Genomic DNA, 22,475 nt, shown 5'->3' with positions numbered 1-22,475 from the left:
GTAACTCTGGTGGCTAAGATCAGACTTCGTTTCTGGCTGCGTGCGCCTCGGAGACCTCGTGAGCTATTCTTTGACCTTCTTGTGGTTATGGCTTGGCCTTCGGCGCTTTTCGCGTGTTACCCGTCCCCGTGACGTCCTTATGACTACTCACGTCGGTGCTCACTTTCGGTTGTATCTGTATGTGGCGAGGAGTTTCTTTACTTGGGACGCCTGGGTGCTTGAGAGGTGACCGGCTCTCTCAGCAATAAAGAAATAATATCCTTTAGGAAAAAGAATTCCTTTCTTTCAGGGTTTTCGGTATCTTTGAAAAGACTCACATAATGAGAGGCAAGTCGCTTTCAGCAAATCTCTTGTGGGTTTGTTTTTGTTTGCTTTTTAAAGATCTTACTTACTTATTCAAGAAAGACAGGGGCACAGACACAGGCAGAGGGAGAAGCAGGCTCCATGCCGGGAGCCCCACGCGGGACTTGATCTCAGGACTCCAGGATCAAGCCCTGAGCTGAAGGCGGCGGCGCTAAACCGCTGAGCCACTTGGGCTGCCCTGCTCCTGTGTTCTAAACCCAAACCAGGGGATCCCTGGGTGGTGCAGTGGTTTAGCGCCTGCCTTTGGCCCAGGGCGTGATCCTGGAGACCCGGGATCAAATCCCACGTCGGGCTCCCGGTGCATGGAGCCTGCTTCTCCCTCTGCCTATGTCTCTGCCTCTCTCTCTGTGTGTGTGACTATCATAAATAAGTAAAAAATTAAAAAAAAAAAATTAAAAAAAAAAAAACCCAAACCAGGAGAACGCGTTTTCTTTCTTTTTAAGATTTTTATTTATTCTTGAGAGAGAGAGACAGAGACACTGGCAATGGGAGGAGCAGGCGCCATGCAGGGAGCCCGATTTGGGACTCGATCCCGGGACTCCAGGATCTCGCCTGGGCCGAAGGCAGGCGCTAAGCCACTGAGCCACCCGAGCTGCTTTTTCTTTTCTCTTTTCTCTTCTTTCTCTTCTCTTCTCTTCTCTTCTCTTCTCTTCTCTTCTCTTCTCTTCTCTTCTCTTCTTTCTCTCTTTTTTTCTTTTCTTTCTTCTCTTTTCTTTTCTTTCTTCTTCTTCTTCTTCTTCTTCTTCTTCTTCTTCTTCTTCTTTTCTTCTTCTTCCTCTTCCTCTTCTTCTTTTCTCCTCCTTCTCCTCCTCCTCCTTCTTTCTTCTTTCTTCTTTTTTTAAGATTTTTATTGAGAACCCCTTTTCAACTCAACACTTCTTCCTGCCCATCTTCTTTCCTGCAGAATTATTATCAAGGCTTTATCAAAACCTTCATTAGTGTGGTCCAGTGACCAGCAGTCTCAGAAGCGTCACCTGCCACCCTGGGGGCATGCTTAAGAATGCAGCATCTTAGGGACTCCTAGCCGACACACTGGGTTAAGCCTCGGACTCTTGATACCAGCTCAGGTCGTGATCTCAGGGTCTCAGTGGAACCTGCGTAACTTTCTCCCTCTCCCTCACCCTCTGCTGCTCCCCCTGCCCCAAAGGATGCGGCATCTTAGGCTTCACCTTTGCACAACTTACCAAATCATAATCGCCGGTTTAACAAGAGTCCCAGTTGATTCTATACACGTTGACGTGTGAGAAGCAGGGATCTAACACAGTGTATATTTGGGTTTTCTGACTCTACCCACTGGGACCTAACTTCCCTGAGGGCAGGCTTTCTTGCTTATTTTGTTGACTCTTCCATTCATACTTGGCTGGAATAGCGCATGGCTATGTAATAGGCTTTTAATATACTTCATGAATTCACTTACTGATCTCAGGCTTAAAAAAGTAGATTCCAACCATGTTCCAGATTCTAGCTCTGAGTCCAGGTAAGATTAATAACACTGTATCCTTCCTACAGAGAAATCACAGAGTTGGAAACACTCACTCCTTGGTCATTTTCAACAGTAGTGTCTTTGAAGGTCATTTGCTTGGGCCCCTCCACGAGAGCTGTGAAAAAACAGTCCCTGAGCTCAGGGGGAGCATCCGCTGGTCTATACCATCAGCCCCCAACCTAGTCTCCTTCAGCCCCTTCTCGCTTTGGGAGAGTGGGAGGGATCATCTTACAGACATCAGAAAAAGGTAAGTCAGGGGTGTGCGCCTTAACTGCTCTCACACGCCTGCCTCCTGCTCGTGCATTGCTTCACCCTGGGTCAAGCTGTAGGGGAGCCAGAGCCTTATTTTGATCCTTCCGGGTCTCCAGCAGGCCCTTAGAATTAAATGGACAAAAAACAGAATAACAGGAGGAAAGCACACGGAGTTTTACGTGTACATAGAGGACCACATAGGAAAATGAAGACCCAAAGAGGTGGCTGGGTGGTTCTCCAAGGAGCCCTGGTCCCTTTTGCTTTTTATTTTGTCTGAAGACCAAGATCTGGTGCTTAATGTTCACTGATACTGGTGTGTCATCGCATCGCCAGTTTAACAAGGCTCCGCACCTATGTTATATCCATTGTTATCATTGTCTTATCTTGCCTTGGCCGGTGGGAAGCCTTTCAAGCTGGCTCTCTGGTGTGCTTGACACGCCCACATCAGTCATTGTACATTTCTTTACTTTTTGACACGGCTACACGTTCCGGGCTTGACGAGGCCCATCGAGACCCAGCCGTGGGGGCCCTTCTGGTGGCTTGGCTCCTTTGCCCCTCCTTTGGCCACCGACCTGGATTCCTTTGACAGAGGTGGCCACCACCTGGAATAGGTCAAGATTCTTTGGATCTCCTGGAGAGGCCCTGGACTCAAAGGAAGAAGAAGAGAACACCAGTGCCCAGATGGGGCTCCTTGCCCCGGCTCCATGTGTTTTAACACACGGTTCAGATCCCGTCTAGTGTGTGCCACCCAAGACCACTCACCCACCCTACGCAGGTCCCACAGAGGCGCAGCAGGCCGCATCCGCATAGCCTTCCCTTGACTGAGTGTGTCGCCAGCCCTGCACCCTCAAGGACGGGGCGGGGGAGGGAGTACCTTGGAAGCCCCCCACTGCTCTCCATGACTCCCAGACAGGAAGGATCGGCCATGCTTGGGGCCCACACCTGCACTGGCTGGTCACCAAAGCCCGCTGCCCCCCCCTCCCCCTAATTCCCCAAAGCACCAAAGCTAGGTCCCCGGGCATTCCACACCTCTGCATCTCATCGGAGATGATGGGGGCGCGCGTCCCATGAAGGTCTTAAGGTTTCCTCTTCGGTCCCTGTCTGCTGGTCTCTGTAGACAGTGACATTAGAGGCTGGGGTCTCTGGGCGACTTCCAAGCCATACCATCTTCCTGAAGGTCACCTGTTGGACTTCCGCGGCAGGGCCTCCTGAACCCGCAGAGGGTCCCCTTCAGTCCTTCTTGGTGAGCAGTGGGACTGGGACTGGGACTGGGTCGGAGAGAGAACCAGGAGGTGCCTTCCGGGAGAGGAAGGCGTGTGGGGAAACGCAGTGTCCCGGCGGAGAGACAGAACCCAAACCAAACAGGAGCCTGTGGGCTCAGAGGCCGGGGATGGCGGCGGCTGGGTCCCCGAGGCCTCAAGAGCCACATTCCCACTGCGGTTCCGGTTCCGCTGCCAGTCCCCCCGGGCATGCACTCCAGCTGCACTGGAGCCTCTGGAGTTTCCTTCCCACAGGCAGGAAGAGAACACCCCCCCCACCCCCCCACCACCACCTGGCCCCGTCGCGATCTCCCCGGGGCTCTCCGGCTGGGCCTCCGTACCCTCCTCCGCAGGCCTTGTCAGTACAGCCTGAAGGGTCTGGCTCCAGGTCAGCCAGCTGGTCAGGGCCCAGCCGCCGGCGGCCCGTGGAAGGGGGTGAATTTGCGTGCGGGTCCAAGAGGGCAGCCGTCCAGCCCGCACCCACCGCACCCCCACCGCCACCGCCACCCCCACTCTCTGCGCCCTGCCTCCAGCCCTCATTGCCCGACTCCCCGGCTCTCCCTCAGCTCTAAGTCTGCGCTTTGGGGGCCAGTCTCCCCTTCCTTCCCCCCTGCCCCTTTCTGCAGGTGGAGACCCCAGCGGTCGGAGGCCGGAGAGCGGACAAGGCGGAAGTGTTGCGTGTGTCTCACCTCCCCGGGCCACACGCACACGTGCAGCAGGAGAATCGGCGCCCCGGCTGACTGCGGAGGTGCGGGTGTGGCGCGGCGTGCGAGCCGTCCCTGCTCCCTCGGCGGGAACGCTGCCCCCCGCGGCTGCAGGGACAGGTGCAACGGCACGGGAAGCCTCGAGGGTCCTCCCGTCGACCAGAGACCCGAAGGCGCCTCCGAGGTTCTTGCTCATCACCACGGCCAGGCCCGTGGGGGCCCCCGCGGCATCTCGCTTCGGCCAACGTCCGCCTCGACGCGAGCGCGCGGTGGGCAATGGCTTGGGAACTAGCACCCTGAGGTGTGCTAGTCCCGTCCCACCGAGTAGATCAGGCGGTCTTCTGTCTCCGTAAGTCCGTATCTTTCGGGACCATACGAGGGGCAGGGAAGAGGGAGACAGAGCCTGCAGCAGCTGGGAGGGACGGAAGCAGGGACCGCCCCGCCCCGGGAGGTGGGGCAGGAGACCGAGGCCGAGACCGAGGTGGAGAGGGACAGTCTTCACGAACGCCCAGACGCCGGGCCGCCTCGGGGGCTGGCCGAGGGCACAAGCCCTTCGCCCACTGCTGTCTGTCTGGGGCGGGAAAGGAAAGGAGTGGAAGGGGCGCGGGGACGCGCGTGTAGGTAGGCTGCGGGAGGAAGGCGCAGGCGTGTGCCCCTGGCGACAGCGCACGCGCGGCTGAGTAGGGGGCTGTGCCCTAAAGGTTTCCCCGACTTGGGCCTGGGGGAAGACGGCGACGCCAGGCTGCCAGGGCCGGCGCGGGGCAGAGGCCGGGCGGGCGCTGCGGGGCCGTGGCTTCCCGGAGGGCGCAAAAGCGTCAGGCACCTCCTTCGAGCCGGAATCGAACCAGCGACCTAAGGATGTCCGCGCCTAGCCAGCCTACAGTCCTCCGCTCTACCCGCTGAGCTACCGAAGGGTGCGCGCTCACACGCCTGGGTCGTTAGCGTTTCTCCGGGTGACGGAGGCCACCGCCCTGGCGTGCCGCCGCCCCCGCCCCCGCCCCCGCCTGCCTCGGCGGCGCGGTGGGAACCGCTGCGAAGGGAGCTGCCCCCGCGCCGCCCGCCGCCCGCCGCCCGCCGCGCCGCTTTCCCCGCGGGGCAGCGAGGGCCTGCGCTCGGCAGCTGCCCGGCCGGGGCCGGCCTCCCGGGTCGACGACTGTCCGCGGCCTGGGCTCGGGCTCTCGCCCGCTGCCTCAGTTCCCCACGCGTGCGGTGGGGGAGGGAGGCCCTGACCAGCAGAGGAGGAGAGCCCCCCCCTCCCGGGACCCCGCAAGGCGCGCACCAGGTAGGCGGCTGCGACCGCCTCACTACCTGCTGGGTGTTTAAATGCCTTTGGTTCAAACTGATCCTTAGGCCAGAATGACATTTTCTGGCTATGCCGCCCGCCCTTCAAAGCCAATAGCATCCTTAAAAAAAAAAAAAAAAAAATTTACATACTTATCTCCATAGAGACACAGAGAGAGGGGGGCAGAGGCACAAGCAGGCTCCATGCAGGGAGCCCGACGTGGGATTCGATCCACGGTCCCCTGGATCAAGCCCTGGGCTGCAGGCGGCGCCAAACCGCTGCGCCACCGGGGCTGCCCGGCCAATGGCGTCCTTGATTGATTTCTTTACTTTCGCCCCTGCGGCGAGATTTCTTATTTTTATTTTATGTATTTACTATTCCTATTGTTTAAAAAATAATAATGGAGAGTGGGAAGTGGAGGATTCAGATCAAGCCACTCCTCTGCTCAAAACCTATCAGTTGGGATCCCTGGGTGGCGCAGCGGTTTGGCGCCTGCCTTTGGCCCAGGGCCCGATCCTGGAGACCCGGGATCGAATCCCACGTCGGGCTCCCGGTGCATGGAGCCTGCTTCTCTCCCCTCCTGTGTCTCTGCCTCTCTCTCTCTCTCTCTCTCTCTCTCTCTCTCTGTGACTATCATGAATAAATAAATAAATCTTAAAAAAAAAAGAGTCCCATATTCAGGTGACTGAGCAAGCCAGGCACCTCCCTCTAGAGCTTACTTAAACAAAATAGACACAACAAACACATAAACAAACCCTTTTGATTCACTCAGAAATAAAGTCTTAACAATGGCCTGCAAAGAGTGGAGCCGGCGCTTGAGATGCCTGGCGGTCCATTCTGGGGAAAGGCCAGCAGCGCCACGGTCCCCTGCGGGGACCCCTTACACGGGGCTGGACTCCCGAGGGGCACTACCAGAGGTGGAAGTCCAAATCAAGAGTGTCTGCCGGCGGTGCCCAAGGGGATCTCCGCAGCAGCGAGTACCTGCGGTGGATTTCCAGGCCGAACTGAGACGCCAAGAGGTGAGGCGGTTAAAGCAGTATTGGAACATCCAAATAGCTGATTTCCAAGTGGAATGAAAACACTATCCACGAAGGGGCGCCTGAGTGGCTCAGTGGGTAAAGCGTCCGACTGGATTTCGGCTCATGTTATGAGCTGAGAGTCAGGAGATCGAGCCCTGTGATGGGCTCTGCGCTGAGCATGGAACTGCTTACGTTTCTCTCTCCTCCCTCTGCCCCTGCCCTTCCCCGTTCTCTTTCTTGCTCACTCGCGCTCTCTCGCGCGCTCTCTCTCTCTCTCAAAGAAGAAGGAAGGAAGGAAGGAAGGAAGGAAGGAAGGAAGGAAGGAAGGAAGGGAAGCCATAAGAAAACAGTCTGACGATGATCTACAAGACCCTCATGATCTCACCCCCACCTAGTCCCCTCTCTGACTTAATTTTGTACAATTCTTCAAGGATGCTCTGGACCCGAGGCCTCCTTGCTAGTCACACACACTCCTACCCGGGCCTTTGCTCTAGGCCGTCTCTGCGCTCTGGGTGCTTCTCCCCAGGGAGCCATGACGGACTGCCTCACCCCCTTCAAGCCTTTGCTCATACAGCACCGTCTCACTGTAACCTCTTCTGACCACCCCGCTTTTCCACAGCAACCTGCCCCCCACTCAACTCCTGATGCCCTCTCCCTCCTCAGCGTTGGCTTTTCACAGCTCCTAACCCCTCACAACCCCACTGAATTACCTAGTGTGTCCACTGGCGGTTTTCTCCCGCTCCCCCTGCCCCTTCTGCAAAATATGAGCACCAAGAGGCCCTTCTGGCACCAATTCCCGAAGCGTCTGGCACAGCCTATATACTCACCAAACAGTTGTCAAGTGGACAAACTCTCAGTGTCATCAAAGAGGAGATGAGAATATAAAAGAGGGGGAAAAGAGAGAGAGAGAGAGAGAATATAAAAGAGGGGGCCGGGGCCAAGAGCCAGGGTTCAGCCAGGGGGAGGTGTGGAGTTATCTTGTTGGATCAGGAAGCAGGATCTCTTAGGTTGAGAACTGCAGAACTCTCTCAGCACAGAACCACCCCTCCAGACCGTGTCCTTCGCTGAGATTTGACCAGACTCCCTGTAGCAGCACAAGGTTCTGTCCCTAAGATGGACCGCCAGCCGGAGAGATTCGTGAAACAGCTGACACGGGCCCCCAACCCCTCTTTCGGAGGGCATCTGAAGGGTGGTGGGGGAAGGACAGGGCCCATCTCCGCGTCCCCGAGGGAGGAGAGCATCCCCACTTCCCTGGCTGCCAGCTCACTAACACGGCCGCCTACCAGCAGTTACACCGACCTCCCCCATCGGGAACTTTTCGCTTCCCCGACTGGCCTGAGCCCCCTTTCCCGCGTTCTTGCTGCCAAACGGCCACATCACCTCTGCACGATTGGGAATGGAGCTCAGCTCTTTGGCCTCCCGTCACTTTCGCTATTGTCTGCTGCGATTATCTTTGACAGGGTCCAAGTCAGAAAGCGCCAGAGGGCACCGGGTGGGGCCGCCCCGAGTGGGTGCTGGGGGGCAGGAGGAGGCCGAAGGGCGCCAGCCCCCGACTGCCCGCTGGGGCTCCCGGGAGACACGCGACCCGCTGCGGTGGAAGGGCACCGTTTAACGCTTGCCTTCCTTTTCTTGCTTGCAAACTTAGCATCGTGGTTTTCCTTCCAGCGTTTACTAGATCAGGCCACTACCGCGCGTCCTGAAGAAGCGCTTTCCCTCAGAGAGACGCCGTCAATGAACATCGCCGGGGATTCTCCTTCGGGCGGCTTAGCACTGCGGGGCAGCCGGCGGAAAGGCCTTTCCTGAGTTTTCGATTGTATTTGCAAATGAGTTTCGAACACGCGAGGACAAAAATGGGCTGAAACGTTCTTGGTGCCGAAAGGAAGGCGAGACCGAACCCCGGCCCTGAGCCACCACCACTCCCGCGGGGCTCCAGCGGACCCCGCCTTCTCGGGTCTCCGATCCGGGTGCCGCCTCCCGGCCGCCCGGCCCCCACCCCGGCCCCCACCCCGGCCGCCTCCCCTCCAGGCGTCCGCCGCCGCCGCGGCCAAAGACTGGGACGTCCGCCCGGCGTCCCAGAGCCGGGGACCGGACTGGGGGGTGGGGACGTCACGACGGGGGCGTGGCGTACGCAGATGAGCGGGCGCGCAGAGGCCGCTGGTCCGGCAGCGCCGGGGCCCGCGGGGCCCGCGTGGGGCGAGACGAAGGCGCCGGAGGCGGTGCGTGGGGTGGGCGCAGGTGTCTGCGGGGGTGGCGCGGGGAGGCGTGGTGCGGAGGCGGCGGGCGTGAAGTGACCGTGTGTAAGGAGTGGGGCGAGCGCGAGGGTGTGTGCGTCGGGGCGGGGAGCAACTCATACTTACCTGGCAGGGGAGATACCATGATCACGAAGGTGGTTTTCCCAGGGCGAGGCTTATCCATTGCACTCCGGATGTGCTGACCCCTGCGATTTCCCCAAATGTGGGAAACTCGACTGCATAATTTGTGGTAGTGGGGGACTGCGTTCGCGCTTTCCCCTGGTAACTCTGGTGGCTAAGATCAGACTTCGTTTCTGGCTGCGTGCGCCTCGGAGACCTCGTGAGCTATTCTTTGACCTTCTTGTGGTTATGGCTTGGCCTTCGGCGCTTTTCGCGTGTTACCCGTCCCCGTGACGTCCTTATGACTACTCACGTCGGTGCTCACTTTCGGTTGTATCTGTATGTGGCGAGGAGTTTCTTTACTTGGGACGCCTGGGTGCTTGAGAGGTGACCGGCTCTCTCAGCAATAAAGAAATAATATCCTTTAGGAAAAAGAATTCCTTTCTTTCAGGGTTTTCGGTATCTTTGAAAAGACTCACATAATGAGAGGCAAGTCGCTTTCAGCAAATCTCTTGTGGGTTTGTTTTTGTTTGCTTTTTAAAGATCTTACTTACTTATTCAAGAAAGACAGGGGCACAGACACAGGCAGAGGGAGAAGCAGGCTCCATGCCGGGAGCCCCACGCGGGACTTGATCTCAGGACTCCAGGATCAAGCCCTGAGCTGAAGGCGGCGGCGCTAAACCGCTGAGCCACTTGGGCTGCCCTGCTCCTGTGTTCTAAACCCAAACCAGGGGATCCCTGGGTGGTGCAGTGGTTTAGCGCCTGCCTTTGGCCCAGGGCGTGATCCTGGAGACCCGGGATCAAATCCCACGTCGGGCTCCCGGTGCATGGAGCCTGCTTCTCCCTCTGCCTATGTCTCTGCCTCTCTCTCTGTGTGTGTGACTATCATAAATAAGTAAAAAATTAAAAAAAAAAAATTAAAAAAAAAAAAACCCAAACCAGGAGAACGCGTTTTCTTTCTTTTTAAGATTTTTATTTATTCTTGAGAGAGAGAGACAGAGACACTGGCAATGGGAGGAGCAGGCGCCATGCAGGGAGCCCGATTTGGGACTCGATCCCGGGACTCCAGGATCTCGCCTGGGCCGAAGGCAGGCGCTAAGCCACTGAGCCACCCGAGCTGCTTTTTCTTTTCTCTTTTCTCTTCTTTCTCTTCTCTTCTCTTCTCTTCTCTTCTCTTCTCTTCTCTTCTCTTCTCTTCTCTTCTTTCTCTCTTTTTTTCTTTTCTTTCTTCTCTTTTCTTTTCTTTCTTCTTCTTCTTCTTCTTCTTCTTCTTCTTCTTCTTCTTCTTTTCTTCTTCTTCCTCTTCCTCTTCTTCTTTTCTCCTCCTTCTCCTCCTCCTCCTTCTTTCTTCTTTCTTCTTTTTTTAAGATTTTTATTGAGAACCCCTTTTCAACTCAACACTTCTTCCTGCCCATCTTCTTTCCTGCAGAATTATTATCAAGGCTTTATCAAAACCTTCATTAGTGTGGTCCAGTGACCAGCAGTCTCAGAAGCGTCACCTGCCACCCTGGGGGCATGCTTAAGAATGCAGCATCTTAGGGACTCCTAGCCGACACACTGGGTTAAGCCTCGGACTCTTGATACCAGCTCAGGTCGTGATCTCAGGGTCTCAGTGGAACCTGCGTAACTTTCTCCCTCTCCCTCACCCTCTGCTGCTCCCCCTGCCCCAAAGGATGCGGCATCTTAGGCTTCACCTTTGCACAACTTACCAAATCATAATCGCCGGTTTAACAAGAGTCCCAGTTGATTCTATACACGTTGACGTGTGAGAAGCAGGGATCTAACACAGTGTATATTTGGGTTTTCTGACTCTACCCACTGGGACCTAACTTCCCTGAGGGCAGGCTTTCTTGCTTATTTTGTTGACTCTTCCATTCATACTTGGCTGGAATAGCGCATGGCTATGTAATAGGCTTTTAATATACTTCATGAATTCACTTACTGATCTCAGGCTTAAAAAAGTAGATTCCAACCATGTTCCAGATTCTAGCTCTGAGTCCAGGTAAGATTAATAACACTGTATCCTTCCTACAGAGAAATCACAGAGTTGGAAACACTCACTCCTTGGTCATTTTCAACAGTAGTGTCTTTGAAGGTCATTTGCTTGGGCCCCTCCACGAGAGCTGTGAAAAAACAGTCCCTGAGCTCAGGGGGAGCATCCGCTGGTCTATACCATCAGCCCCCAACCTAGTCTCCTTCAGCCCCTTCTCGCTTTGGGAGAGTGGGAGGGATCATCTTACAGACATCAGAAAAAGGTAAGTCAGGGGTGTGCGCCTTAACTGCTCTCACACGCCTGCCTCCTGCTCGTGCATTGCTTCACCCTGGGTCAAGCTGTAGGGGAGCCAGAGCCTTATTTTGATCCTTCCGGGTCTCCAGCAGGCCCTTAGAATTAAATGGACAAAAAACAGAATAACAGGAGGAAAGCACACGGAGTTTTACGTGTACATAGAGGACCACATAGGAAAATGAAGACCCAAAGAGGTGGCTGGGTGGTTCTCCAAGGAGCCCTGGTCCCTTTTGCTTTTTATTTTGTCTGAAGACCAAGATCTGGTGCTTAATGTTCACTGATACTGGTGTGTCATCGCATCGCCAGTTTAACAAGGCTCCGCACCTATGTTATATCCATTGTTATCATTGTCTTATCTTGCCTTGGCCGGTGGGAAGCCTTTCAAGCTGGCTCTCTGGTGTGCTTGACACGCCCACATCAGTCATTGTACATTTCTTTACTTTTTGACACGGCTACACGTTCCGGGCTTGACGAGGCCCATCGAGACCCAGCCGTGGGGGCCCTTCTGGTGGCTTGGCTCCTTTGCCCCTCCTTTGGCCACCGACCTGGATTCCTTTGACAGAGGTGGCCACCACCTGGAATAGGTCAAGATTCTTTGGATCTCCTGGAGAGGCCCTGGACTCAAAGGAAGAAGAAGAGAACACCAGTGCCCAGATGGGGCTCCTTGCCCCGGCTCCATGTGTTTTAACACACGGTTCAGATCCCGTCTAGTGTGTGCCACCCAAGACCACTCACCCACCCTACGCAGGTCCCACAGAGGCGCAGCAGGCCGCATCCGCATAGCCTTCCCTTGACTGAGTGTGTCGCCAGCCCTGCACCCTCAAGGACGGGGCGGGGGAGGGAGTACCTTGGAAGCCCCCCACTGCTCTCCATGACTCCCAGACAGGAAGGATCGGCCATGCTTGGGGCCCACACCTGCACTGGCTGGTCACCAAAGCCCGCTGCCCCCCCCTCCCCCTAATTCCCCAAAGCACCAAAGCTAGGTCCCCGGGCATTCCACACCTCTGCATCTCATCGGAGATGATGGGGGCGCGCGTCCCATGAAGGTCTTAAGGTTTCCTCTTCGGTCCCTGTCTGCTGGTCTCTGTAGACAGTGACATTAGAGGCTGGGGTCTCTGGGCGACTTCCAAGCCATACCATCTTCCTGAAGGTCACCTGTTGGACTTCCGCGGCAGGGCCTCCTGAACCCGCAGAGGGTCCCCTTCAGTCCTTCTTGGTGAGCAGTGGGACTGGGACTGGGACTGGGTCGGAGAGAGAACCAGGAGGTGCCTTCCGGGAGAGGAAGGCGTGTGGGGAAACGCAGTGTCCCGGCGGAGAGACAGAACCCAAACCAAACAGGAGCCTGTGGGCTCAGAGGCCGGGGATGGCGGCGGCTGGGTCCCCGAGGCCTCAAGAGCCACATTCCCACTGCGGTTCCGGTTCCGCTGCCAGTCCCCCCGGGCATGCACTCCAGCTGCACTGGAGCCTCTGGAGTTTCCTTCCCACAGGCAGGAAGAGAACACCCCCCCCACCCCCCCACCACCACCTGGCCCCGTCGCGATCTCCCCGGGGCTCTCCGGCTGGGCCTCCGTACCCTCCTCCGCAGGCCTTGTCAGTACAGCCTGAAGGGTCTGGCTCCAGGTCAGCCAGCTGGTCAGGGCCCAGCCGCCGGCGGCCCGTGGAAGGGGGTGAATTTGCGTGCGGGTCCAAGAGGGCAGCCGTCCAGCCCGCACCCACCGCACCCCCACCGCCACCGCCACCCCCACTCTCTGCGCCCTGCCTCCAGCCCTCATTGCCCGACTCCCCGGCTCTCCCTCAGCTCTAAGTCTGCGCTTTGGGGGCCAGTCTCCCCTTCCTTCCCCCCTGCCCCTTTCTGCAGGTGGAGACCCCAGCGGTCGGAGGCCGGAGAGCGGACAAGGCGGAAGTGTTGCGTGTGTCTCACCTCCCCGGGCCACACGCACACGTGCAGCAGGAGAATCGGCGCCCCGGCTGACTGCGGAGGTGCGGGTGTGGCGCGGCGTGCGAGCCGTCCCTGCTCCCTCGGCGGGAACGCTGCCCCCCGCGGCTGCAGGGACAGGTGCAACGGCACGGGAAGCCTCGAGGGTCCTCCCGTCGACCAGAGACCCGAAGGCGCCTCCGAGGTTCTTGCTCATCACCACGGCCAGGCCCGTGGGGGCCCCCGCGGCATCTCGCTTCGGCCAACGTCCGCCTCGACGCGAGCGCGCGGTGGGCAATGGCTTGGGAACTAGCACCCTGAGGTGTGCTAGTCCCGTCCCACCGAGTAGATCAGGCGGTCTTCTGTCTCCGTAAGTCCGTATCTTTCGGGACCATACGAGGGGCAGGGAAGAGGGAGACAGAGCCTGCAGCAGCTGGGAGGGACGGAAGCAGGGACCGCCCCGCCCCGGGAGGTGGGGCAGGAGACCGAGGCCGAGACCGAGGTGGAGAGGGACAGTCTTCACGAACGCCCAGACGCCGGGCCGCCTCGGGGGCTGGCCGAGGGCACAAGCCCTTCGCCCACTGCTGTCTGTCTGGGGCGGGAAAGGAAAGGAGTGGAAGGGGCGCGGGGACGCGCGTGTAGGTAGGCTGCGGGAGGAAGGCGCAGGCGTGTGCCCCTGGCGACAGCGCACGCGCGGCTGAGTAGGGGGCTGTGCCCTAAAGGTTTCCCCGACTTGGGCCTGGGGGAAGACGGCGACGCCAGGCTGCCAGGGCCGGCGCGGGGCAGAGGCCGGGCGGGCGCTGCGGGGCCGTGGCTTCCCGGAGGGCGCAAAAGCGTCAGGCACCTCCTTCGAGCCGGAATCGAACCAGCGACCTAAGGATGTCCGCGCCTAGCCAGCCTACAGTCCTCCGCTCTACCCGCTGAGCTACCGAAGGGTGCGCGCTCACACGCCTGGGTCGTTAGCGTTTCTCCGGGTGACGGAGGCCACCGCCCTGGCGTGCCGCCGCCCCCGCCCCCGCCCCCGCCTGCCTCGGCGGCGCGGTGGGAACCGCTGCGAAGGGAGCTGCCCCCGCGCCGCCCGCCGCCCGCCGCCCGCCGCGCCGCTTTCCCCGCGGGGCAGCGAGGGCCTGCGCTCGGCAGCTGCCCGGCCGGGGCCGGCCTCCCGGGTCGACGACTGTCCGCGGCCTGGGCTCGGGCTCTCGCCCGCTGCCTCAGTTCCCCACGCGTGCGGTGGGGGAGGGAGGCCCTGACCAGCAGAGGAGGAGAGCCCCCCCCTCCCGGGACCCCGCAAGGCGCGCACCAGGTAGGCGGCTGCGACCGCCTCACTACCTGCTGGGTGTTTAAATGCCTTTGGTTCAAACTGATCCTTAGGCCAGAATGACATTTTCTGGCTATGCCGCCCGCCCTTCAAAGCCAATAGCATCCTTAAAAAAAAAAAAAAAAAAATTTACATACTTATCTCCATAGAGACACAGAGAGAGGGGGGCAGAGGCACAAGCAGGCTCCATGCAGGGAGCCCGACGTGGGATTCGATCCACGGTCCCCTGGATCAAGCCCTGGGCTGCAGGCGGCGCCAAACCGCTGCGCCACCGGGGCTGCCCGGCCAATGGCGTCCTTGATTGATTTCTTTACTTTCGCCCCTGCGGCGAGATTTCTTATTTTTATTTTATGTATTTACTATTCCTATTGTTTAAAAAATAATAATGGAGAGTGGGAAGTGGAGGATTCAGATCAAGCCACTCCTCTGCTCAAAACCTATCAGTTGGGATCCCTGGGTGGCGCAGCGGTTTGGCGCCTGCCTTTGGCCCAGGGCCCGATCCTGGAGACCCGGGATCGAATCCCACGTCGGGCTCCCGGTGCATGGAGCCTGCTTCTCTCCCCTCCTGTGTCTCTGCCTCTCTCTCTCTCTCTCTCTCTCTCTCTCTCTCTGTGACTATCATGAATAAATAAATAAATCTTAAAAAAAAAAGAGTCCCATATTCAGGTGACTGAGCAAGCCAGGCACCTCCCTCTAGAGCTTACTTAAACAAAATAGACACAACAAACACATAAACAAACCCTTTTGATTCACTCAGAAATAAAGTCTTAACAATGGCCTGCAAAGAGTGGAGCCGGCGCTTGAGATGCCTGGCGGTCCATTCTGGGGAAAGGCCAGCAGCGCCACGGTCCCCTGCGGGGACCCCTTACACGGGGCTGGACTCCCGAGGGGCACTACCAGAGGTGGAAGTCCAAATCAAGAGTGTCTGCCGGCGGTGCCCAAGGGGATCTCCGCAGCAGCGAGTACCTGCGGTGGATTTCCAGGCCGAACTGAGACGCCAAGAGGTGAGGCGGTTAAAGCAGTATTGGAACATCCAAATAGCTGATTTCCAAGTGGAATGAAAACACTATCCACGAAGGGGCGCCTGAGTGGCTCAGTGGGTAAAGCGTCCGACTGGATTTCGGCTCATGTTATGAGCTGAGAGTCAGGAGATCGAGCCCTGTGATGGGCTCTGCGCTGAGCATGGAACTGCTTACGTTTCTCTCTCCTCCCTCTGCCCCTGCCCTTCCCCGTTCTCTTTCTTGCTCACTCGCGCTCTCTCGCGCGCTCTCTCTCTCTCTCAAAGAAGAAGGAAGGAAGGAAGGAAGGAAGGAAGGAAGGAAGGAAGGAAGGGAAGCCATAAGAAAACAGTCTGACGATGATCTACAAGACCCTCATGATCTCACCCCCACCTAGTCCCCTCTCTGACTTAATTTTGTACAATTCTTCAAGGATGCTCTGGACCCGAGGCCTCCTTGCTAGTCACACACACTCCTACCCGGGCCTTTGCTCTAGGCCGTCTCTGCGCTCTGGGTGCTTCTCCCCAGGGAGCCATGACGGACTGCCTCACCCCCTTCAAGCCTTTGCTCATACAGCACCGTCTCACTGTAACCTCTTCTGACCACCCCGCTTTTCCACAGCAACCTGCCCCCCACTCAACTCCTGATGCCCTCTCCCTCCTCAGCGTTGGCTTTTCACAGCTCCTAACCCCTCACAACCCCACTGAATTACCTAGTGTGTCCACTGGCGGTTTTCTCCCGCTCCCCCTGCCCCTTCTGCAAAATATGAGCACCAAGAGGCCCTTCTGGCACCAATTCCCGAAGCGTCTGGCACAGCCTATATACTCACCAAACAGTTGTCAAGTGGACAAACTCTCAGTGTCATCAAAGAGGAGATGAGAATATAAAAGAGGGGGAAAAGAGAGAGAGAGAGAGAGAATATAAAAGAGGGGGCCGGGGCCAAGAGCCAGGGTTCAGCCAGGGGGAGGTGTGGAGTTATCTTGTTGGATCAGGAAGCAGGATCTCTTAGGTTGAGAACTGCAGAACTCTCTCAGCACAGAACCACCCCTCCAGACCGTGTCCTTCGCTGAGATTTGACCAGACTCCCTGTAGCAGCACAAGGTTCTGTCCCTAAGATGGACCGCCAGCCGGAGAGATTCGTGAAACAGCTGACACGGGCCCCCAACCCCTCTTTCGGAGGGCATCTGAAGGGTGGTGGGGGAAGGACAGGGCCCATCTCCGCGTCCCCGAGGGAGGAGAGCATCCCCACTTCCCTGGCTGCCAGCTCACTAACACGGCCGCCTACCAGCAGTTACACCGACCTCCCCCATCGGGAACTTTTCGCTTCCCCGACTGGCCTGAGCCCCCTTTCCCGCGTTCTTGCTGCCAAACGGCCACATCACCTCTGCACGATTGGGAATGGAGCTCAGCTCTTTGGCCTCCCGTCACTTTCGCTATTGTCTGCTGCGATTATCTTTGACAGGGTCCAAGTCAGAAAGCGCCAGAGGGCACCGGGTGGGGCCGCCCCGAGTGGGTGCTGGGGGGCAGGAGGAGGCCGAAGGGCGCCAGCCCCCGACTGCCCGCTGGGGCTCCCGGGAGACACGCGACCCGCTGCGGTGGAAGGGCACCGTTTAACGCTTGCCTTCCTTTTCTTGCTTGCAAACTTAGCATCGTGGTTTTCCTTCCAGCGTTTACTAGATCAGGCCACTACCGCGCGTCCTGAAGAAGCGCTTTCCCTCAGAGAGACGCCGTCAATGAACATCGCCGGGGATTCTCCTTCGGGCGGCTTAGCACTGCGGGGCAGCCGGCGGAAAGGCCTTTCCTGAGTTTTCGATTGTATTTGCAAATGAGTTTCGAACACGCGAGGACAAAAATGGGCTGAAACGTTCTTGGTGCCGAAAGGAAGGCGAGACCGAACCCCGGCCCTGAGCCACCACCACTCCCGCGGGGCTCCAGCGGACCCCGCCTTCTCGGGTCTCCGATCCGGGTGCCGCCTCCCGGCCGCCCGGCCCCCACCCCGGCCCCCACCCCGGCCGCCTCCCCTCCAGGCGTCCGCCGCCGCCGCGGCCAAAGACTGGGACGTCCGCCCGGCGTCCCAGAGCCGGGGACCGGACTGGGGGGTGGGGACGTCACGACGGGGGCGTGGCGTACGCAGATGAGCGGGCGCGCAGAGGCCGCTGGTCCGGCAGCGCCGGGGCCCGCGGGGCCCGCGTGGGGCGAGACGAAGGCGCCGGAGGCGGTGCGTGGGGTGGGCGCAGGTGTCTGCGGGGGTGGCGCGGGGAGGCGTGGTGCGGAGGCGGCGGGCGTGAAGTGACCGTGTGTAAGGAGTGGGGCGAGCGCGAGGGTGTGTGCGTCGGGGCGGGGAGCAACTCATACTTACCTGGCAGGGGAGATACCATGATCACGAAGGTGGTTTTCCCAGGGCGAGGCTTATCCATTGCACTCCGGATGTGCTGACCCCTGCGATTTCCCCAAATGTGGGAAACTCGACTGCATAATTTGTGGTAGTGGGGGACTGCGTTCGCGCTTTCCCCTGGCTTTTCTCGGTAGAAAGAAAGAAAGAAAGAGATGCTCGCCCTGTTTCACGCTTTCCGTCGCCTGCGCACGGTTCCCCCCTCACCGGGCTATGTTACGTTTTTGTCGTTCAGTAGCCTCAGTCGCGGCAAGGCGTGAGCTTGGCCGCACGGCAGCGCTTCCTCTCGCCGTTCTTCCGAGTAGCTAAGTTGAGGACCGTGCTGTGCTGTGCTGTGCTGTGCCGCCACCGAGGAGTCCTCTGGAGACCTCGGTACGTCGAGCTTGAGGGCTTTCGAGCGAATGCTCGAGAGTTGCGAGAGGTACGCGGGGTGGCCGTCGAAGGCGGGCGCGGGCGGTCACGCCTACTCCAGAGAAGGTAGTTCCTGCGCCGCATCCGACAGCCAAGCCGGCCGGGTAGCGGGTTGCTGGGGAAGAATCGGGAGTCCCTTGGTACGGAGGTCAGTTTGCATTGCACGTGAGTCGCGGGCCTTTCTTTAAAGCGGTGGGAAGAGGGGCCCGGCGCCACACCGGGGGGACATACCCTGGGTTCCCGAATTGCATGCAGAATTAACCAATTTTTCCCAGTGGCTTTAGGAGGACCCGTGGGCCTGAGCCCCTCCACCGGAGGCCGCCGTAGAGTTCATCTCTACCGAGCTTTCCGGGAAGGTCTGGCACTGTCCTCCTCCTCACTCCCAAGTACGTATATATACGTGTGGATACGTGTGGAGGCCGCGTAGGCCCGTCGCATGGACGGGAGACCGGGCGAGACCAGCCGGCCGTCTCAAAAAGACCTTCCAGGGACGCCCGGGTGGCTCAGCGCTTGAGCGCCTGCCTTCGGCCCACGGCGCGATCCTGGAGACCGGGGATCGAGTCCCGCATCGGGCCCCCTGCCTGGAGCCTGCTTCGGTCTCCGCCTGTGTGTCTGCCTCTCGGGGTCTCTCCTGAATGAATAGCACAGCGCGTATACTGTGTCTCATGAATAAGTAAATAAAAATCTTTTTAAAAGAATACGTGGGGGATAGATCCCAGGGTACGAATTGCATGCCTCGCCTGTCAAAAAGCCTAAAGTGTATTGTATCATCACGGGTTGTGCTGTAACTTTGCCATTACTATCTTTGCAGCAATTAGTAGTTATATTGACTCAAACCAGTACCGTTGTGAAGGTGAGAGGAAAAACTCACCAATGCGTTTACTTATTCCTAAGGTGTTTATAGTTAACGGGGATTCCTTTCTTTTATTCAAACCCCTCCAATCAAGTCGGTTTACAACACATTTTTGGATCAAATGTAGGGCTGGAGTATCTCTGATACATACTAGTTTTACTTTAGTATTAAAAAAAAAAAAAAAAGGTTATCAAGGAAGATGGCCCACATGTAATCTACCAGTAATCACTAATAATTGAAGTGTTGAAGTTAAGTCTGACCATACCTATATACTGTGTGGAGGCCGAGAAAATCAAGGCCATTCCACCTCAAGTTTAGCGTTAGCACAAGTACAGCCATCTCAGGCCCCTGTGAATAAGAGTTGAACTCTAGAGGGAAAACCGCAGAACGCCCTTGACCGAGACAGAAAGTCCCATGTTGGAATGAAAACAGAAATTCCTCCAGCCCTTCTGAAAATCCCCTAGACCAGCCCATAAAGACCCAGCTGTAACCCACCTCGGGGTCCGAGTCCCTGCTCCGCTGTGTCGGGCACACTTGGACCCAGGCTCGAGCTTGCTAATAAACCCTCGTGTACTTGCATCGGTGTCGGCTCCTCGGTGGTTTTCTCGGATTCGCAATCTTGGGCACAACAACGGAGAGTGGGGAGTGGGATTAGTTGGAAATCTGTAACTGTAGGGAATCAGTACCTTTTCAGTTGCATTCGGTAGCAATATGTTATTCTAGGGAACTTAGGTGTCAAGTCCTTGTGAAAACCATTGTCCAGTCCTCCTGAAGTCAGTGCTGGCTGTACTTGGAAAAACTTGAATCCAACTGTTGTTTCCTTTACTTTTCTTTCACTTTGACAGCAAATAAGTGACCTCGGTGAACCTTTTCAAAAAGTGTAGCGGCCACTGCCACAGCTTTCGAAGCACTAGCCCAGGAACCGGCGTCCAGAACTGAGAAATAGACTATTACTTTATAGCCGAATTCAATTTTTGAGTTGACTCCACTAGCAGCATCTTTTTATTTATTTATTTGTTATTTTTTAAAAAGATTTTATTTATTCATTCACAAGAGACACACAGAGAGAGGCAGAGACACAGGCAGAGGGAGAAGCAGAGGTTCCCTGCAGGGAACCCGACGCGGGACTCGATCCAGGGACTCCAGGATCACACCCTGGGCCGAGGGCAGGCGCCAAACGGCTGAGCCACCCAGGCGTCCTAGTATCTTTATTTTTAAGACAAAATAAGTGGAAAGGTTTTTCAAATTTTGGAAAAAGTGGAGGGAATGACTATAGCTGATTTCATTCCTTCAAAATATTTTTCTCGGGCAGCCCGGGTGGCTCAGCGGTTTGGCGCCGCCTTCAAGCCCGGGGTGTGATTCTGGAGTCCCGGGATCGAGTCCCACGTCGGGCTCCCTGCATGGAGCCTGCTTCTCTCTCCCTGCCTGTGTCTCTGCCTGACTCTCTCTGTCTCTCTGTGTGTCTCATGAATAAATGAGTAAAAGCTTTAAAAAAAAAATTTTTTTTTTTCTCCTAAGGAACCCAACCACAGGATCTTGGGAATTTTCATGCAGTGTTTTCAGTGGTTTTGCCTGTTCTGTAAAACCTGAAGCCTACTGTCTGTCTACAATACCCTAGTAGTCCACCAATTTTTAATTTTTTTTATTTTTTTGGTAGCATACCAAACTTTGAGTTTGGTGACTTTGAGACTGTAACTTCGTAACGCTTTGCAGGCCTTAGCTGACATGTCCTAAATGTTATACTTCAGTTTCACAATTATTGCAATGTTGAGGCCCTATGTCCCTTTGAAGCAAGGGATTGTAACAAAGCCCAAATGCCCATTTCACATTGGCCTTTAGTTTGGGAGGCTACCAGCACATTATTTACATATTGAATAATTATGAATCCCTCTGGTCGACGATTTTCTCTAACTGTTCCTGTAAAGGACTAGAGAAAATTGGAGTCCTGATTTCCTTGAGAAATTCTTTCCATGGATTCCACAAGTAAAAGCAAAAATGATTTAGACTAGTCCACCAGAGGGAAAGAAAAAGCAGAACATAAATCAACTACAGAAATAAGGTTTGCAGTTGACGATACTTAAAGTCAAAATAATTGCAGTTAGAAACTACAGGAGTGCATGTTAATAGAGTAGTAAGTTTTCTTTTTTTCTCTTTAAAGATTTTACTTATTTATTCATGACAGACATAGAGAGAGGCAGAGAGACACAGGCAGAGGGAGAAACAGGCTCCATGCAGGGAGCCCAATGTGAGACTCAATCCCCGGGGACTCCAGAATCACACCCTGGGTGAAGGCAGGCACTGAACCACTGAGCCACCCAGGGATACCAACTTTTCTAAGATCTTATACAAATCTACATATTAGTCAACTATTGTATCAAATTAAATTACTTCCTTATAGACTACTCTTAAAATTATTAAAATACCTTGTTTTTCTAATTCTTTCATCACTGTTTTTTTTTTTTTGTTGTTGTTGTTGTTGTTTGGTTGGTTGGTTTTCAGTTTTTTTCCCTTCTAATTGAGTTCTTGACAAAGGATATTGTTTTACACCTGAGTTTGGTTTATCCTTTCAGTTATTTTCATTTAGTCTATATCTTTAATTAAACACTTTTTTTTCTAATTTTTTATTTATTTATGATAGGCACACAGTGAGAGAGAGAGAGGCAGAGACACAGGCAGAGGGAGAAGCAGGCTCCATGCACCGGGAGCCCGACGTGGGATTCGATCCCAGGTCTCCAGTATCGTGCCCTGGGCCAAAGGCAGGCGCCAAACCGCTGCGCCACCCAGGGATCCCTATATCTTTAATTAAATCAGTACCATTATTCCCTAAACCCAACTCTGTACACCATTTCTTTCAACTCTGAGTTCCTTTCCAGTGCTCTGTGAGATTATCATTCTCTGCCATACCTCTTTTCTTTCAGAAGGCACATAGCAAATTAGGGACTTTTGTCTCCAGGGAGCTTCACAAATATTTCATCTATAATATAGGGTATGGTAGCCTTTAGTTTGCACAGCAAGTCTTCCCCAGCAGGTTAACAGAAGAATCAGAACAAAGTAAAAACACGTTCCTCAGAAGGTCTATCTATATAGGAACTGCAGAGGAAAGAACAACTAGAAAGGTGACCTGAAAAACCAACAACCTATATTGATCTCTCACCAGCTGGAAAGGAAGACATTTCCAGGAAACTACTGAATAAGCAGTACCAGTATCTAGCAGAAAAGGTAAGGCTCTATTAGGCCAAGGAAAAGTTGTTTCTTTTTTTATTTTTTACTTTTTTATTTATTTATTTATTTATTTATTTATTTATTTATTTATTTATTTATGTAGAGAGCAAGAGAGAAGAAGTTGGGGGGAGCAGAGAGAGGGGGAAAGTACCTTCAGCAGGCTCCATGCTCAGCATGGAACCTGTCTTGGGACTCGATTCTACCAGTTCTGAGATCATGAACTGAGCCAAAATCAAAAGTCCGAGGCTCAACCGACTGAGCCACCCAGGCACCCCCAAGAAAAGTTTTTGGTGCATGTAGTTGGCTAACCAGTTCCTACCTCAGAGATTTTCTCAGTCAACTTTGAACCATTTACTATTTTTTTTT

The 22,475-nt window shown here is 55.7% G+C and overlaps 3 long non-coding RNA genes and 4 other non-coding genes across 8 annotated transcripts; 3 read left to right on the top strand and 4 right to left on the bottom strand.

Moving 5' to 3' along the window:
* Window positions 1-2,328: 2,328 nt before the first annotated feature.
* On the bottom strand, window positions 2,329-3,367 carry LOC144320441 (uncharacterized). Its single transcript, XR_013386020.1, has 2 exons — window positions 3,128-3,367; window positions 2,329-2,740 (listed from the first exon to the last, which is right to left on the bottom strand). It is a non-coding gene; the product is annotated as an uncharacterized LOC144320441 (long non-coding RNA).
* A 1,518-nt stretch (window positions 3,368-4,885) lies between these two features.
* TRNAY-GUA (transfer RNA tyrosine (anticodon GUA)) lies at window positions 4,886-4,975 on the bottom strand. The gene is given in 2 exon segments: window positions 4,886-4,921; window positions 4,939-4,975. It is a non-coding gene; the product is annotated as a tRNA-Tyr (tRNA).
* A 3,736-nt stretch (window positions 4,976-8,711) lies between these two features.
* On the top strand, window positions 8,712-8,875 carry LOC144321433 (U1 spliceosomal RNA). Its single transcript, XR_013387093.1, has one exon. It is a non-coding gene; the product is annotated as a U1 spliceosomal RNA (small nuclear RNA).
* Window positions 8,876-11,203: 2,328 nt separating this feature from the next.
* On the bottom strand, window positions 11,204-12,242 carry LOC144320440 (uncharacterized). The gene is made up of 2 exons (XR_013386019.1): window positions 12,003-12,242; window positions 11,204-11,615 (listed from the first exon to the last, which is right to left on the bottom strand). It is a non-coding gene; the product is annotated as an uncharacterized LOC144320440 (long non-coding RNA).
* A 1,518-nt stretch (window positions 12,243-13,760) lies between these two features.
* Window positions 13,761-13,850, bottom strand: TRNAY-GUA (transfer RNA tyrosine (anticodon GUA)). The gene is given in 2 exon segments: window positions 13,761-13,796; window positions 13,814-13,850. It is a non-coding gene; the product is annotated as a tRNA-Tyr (tRNA).
* A 3,732-nt stretch (window positions 13,851-17,582) lies between these two features.
* On the top strand, window positions 17,583-17,746 carry LOC144321422 (U1 spliceosomal RNA). The gene has a single exon (XR_013387082.1). It is a non-coding gene; the product is annotated as a U1 spliceosomal RNA (small nuclear RNA).
* Window positions 17,747-17,773: 27 nt separating this feature from the next.
* Window positions 17,774-19,466, top strand: LOC144320439 (uncharacterized). Of its 2 annotated transcripts, none has more exons than XR_013386018.1 (2): window positions 17,774-18,182; window positions 18,310-19,466. It is a non-coding gene; the product is annotated as an uncharacterized LOC144320439 (long non-coding RNA). The 2 variants fall into 2 exon arrangements; XR_013386017.1 differs by having other exon boundaries at window positions 17,774-18,199.
* The last annotated feature ends 3,009 nt before the right edge of the window (window positions 19,467-22,475 follow it).

This window comes from Canis aureus, chromosome 9 (genome assembly GCF_053574225.1).
Source record: "Canis aureus isolate CA01 chromosome 9, VMU_Caureus_v.1.0, whole genome shotgun sequence".
Classification (NCBI taxonomy): Eukaryota; Metazoa; Chordata; class Mammalia; order Carnivora; family Canidae; genus Canis; species Canis aureus.
Note: the sequence above shows the minus strand (reverse complement) of the source record. Positions and strands in the feature narration are given on the sequence as shown.